The following is a 2,500-nucleotide window of genomic DNA, read 5'->3' as shown; positions in this document are numbered from 1 at the left end:
ACTCTCCTATATCCACTTACACCTCTTTTTGTTCTAGAAAAAAAAAAAAAAAAACAGGGCATGGGCATTGACTAGGGTCACCTAATGGAAATATTTATTCAAGCAGTAACCTTTCTGTTTGTCTCCGTTTCCTTGGACATTCTGTTTTAATAAGCATTTGTGATTTTAATCCACACAGCATCTTACTATTTTCCAAAGATTCTTGGATACTCCTTGAGCTATTTCACAACTAGAAATGGGCGTTCACTTGGAACTTGCTCTAGAAACATCCCCCAGGATTCCTCTGTGTGAGTTGAGCAGGATTTGTTGGAAGAAATTGCTCTTGTTGTTGTTGTTGTTTTATATATTCTATGCTAATAGTAAAAGGCCTGTGTTTCCATCCTTCTTTATAATGATGACCTAATACTTGTGTGTGTACAGTACCTGGTACTGTTTTGCATTTCAGGCTATGGAGATCACACCCAGGGCCTAGCACAGGCTAGGCCAGTGTTCTACTACTACAGCTACATCCCTAGCACTTGCCTGGAACCTTCTATGCATATTCTACATTCTCTGGAGATCTAGAGTGTGGTGTCATTCTCTCAGACAGCATCAGGGCAAAGAGCAGTGAGGACTCCAGGCTGTGAAACCATTTAGTAAGAAGACTTGAGTAAGCCATTTATATCCTTGGTCAGTTTCCTTACCTGCAAAATTATAAAATTAGACAAGAGCATTTCTCAGATCCTCCACTCTGATCACATGATGTTTATAAAACTCTCCAAAGAATCCCTGGGAAGGCTCTTCTTTCATACATAAATATTATAAGAATAACAACAAAGTACCTACTATGTGCCAGGACCCATCCTATGACCTCTCTTCTTCAATAGCACTCAATGTTGTGTCAGTGCCAAAGAGCTGCCAGGTAATCTAACTAAATTGAGTTAGCTTCTAATGTGTTAAGATGGTCCTTAATTTTGTATTAATATGAAGCAGCTTCTACTTTCACTAAATAAATTACATATGATTAAGGGCTGGATGGTTCAAAAGAAAAAAATTATTACTGTTGCTAGGTATGTGTCCATCTAGCTCTGGCTGTACTTGGAGGAAGGTGATTATTATTTTTGTTCAATAGGTAGATATTCTACATTGAAGAACATGGGGGTTGTATACAGCTCTCTGTGAGTCATCCATTTGTGACCACCATAGACAGCAAACCAACTTATACTCATTTCTAGGACTCATCTTATGACATTCTGTGACTACACTGGAGAGTTGGTCAAATAGAAGTACAGGATATCTAGATAATTATAATTCTTTAGTGGTAGTCTGCATCAAACATTTCCAAAGCATACCTGAATAAAAACAATCTTGCTTTTCCAAAATTCTAATTTAAAGCAGACATCCTGTGTTCTTACCTAACATATCTGACGTTCTATAACTTAATGATAGGATCTCATTCTCCATCCCTCCAGTCAGTAATTCAACAATGGATTAACCCACCAATAAAGTTAGAGCCCTTGTGGTTCAGTCACCTTTCAATAGCTCCACCCTCTGGACACCACACTTTTAATCACATGAACCAGTAGTGAGAACCCTTCAGGCTCAAACTATAAGACAGAGTTTATCTATGATCTCAGTAACTTGTATTCTTCATATATCCTTGTACCCTAGCTTCTGAAAATGATCTAGAAGAGATTGCTTATGCTATTTCCTCTTTGACATAAAAAAATGTTCTTGTTCTTAACAAGTCACCATGGAGCTGAGTTATTCTTGGAATTTATAGTCACTCCTTGAAACACTTCTAGAAACTACTGATGTGTCAGATCTGATAATGGTTTCATTTTCCTATGCATAGAGAATGCATGCTTTGTGCACATGGAGGCTTCATAACAAAGATACAATGATAGTACAGCTGCCAATCACGAGTAGTTGTGCACAAGTCTCACTTTCACTGACATGAATATCTCTCCACAATAGGATAAGGCACATTGTTTTAAGAAATGGATTTGAAAAATGCTGATTAAAACCACAATTAATGTCCTCTCTCACTCATCAGGATGGCTACTATCAAAAAACATATGCAAAACCCTATCAAGTGTTGATGCAGTCAGGGCGACACTGGGATCCTTTTGTGCTGTTGACAAGAGTATAAAGCAGTGCAGTCAATGTGTGTGTGTGTGTGTGTGTGTGTGTGTGTGTGTGTGTGTGTGTGTACCATAGTTTTCACCTACAGCCTGCACATCATCTTTCCATAAGTTACTGATTAAATAGTTGGTATAGTATGTTGTTTAGAAAATAATGATGGGAAAGACTATGTGCTCAGCAAGATGCAATTTTTAAAATAATTTTGATTTTGATTTCTGTGTGCTTTGAATAAAAATAGCTCATAGGCTTAAATATTTGAAGGCTAGTCACCAAAGAGTAGAACTCTTTGAAAAGATTAGAAGGCTTAAGAAGTGTGGCCTTGTTGGAGGAAGTGTTTCACTGTCATTGGGCCATTGGGCCTGAGATTTAAAAAGTT

General features: G+C 37.6%; 1 protein-coding gene across 4 annotated transcripts in view; it reads left to right on the top strand.

The window, feature by feature from the left end:
• Positions 1–2,500, top strand: part of Celf2 (CUGBP Elav-like family member 2) — an 859,338-nt gene that overhangs the window by 330,059 nt on the left and 526,779 nt on the right. The window lies entirely within an intron of this gene.

This window comes from Mastomys coucha, unplaced genomic scaffold (assembly GCF_008632895.1).
Source record: "Mastomys coucha isolate ucsf_1 unplaced genomic scaffold, UCSF_Mcou_1 pScaffold7, whole genome shotgun sequence".
Lineage (NCBI taxonomy): Eukaryota > Metazoa > Chordata > Mammalia > Rodentia > Muridae > Mastomys > Mastomys coucha.
This window is presented reverse-complemented; position numbering and strand designations above follow the sequence as displayed.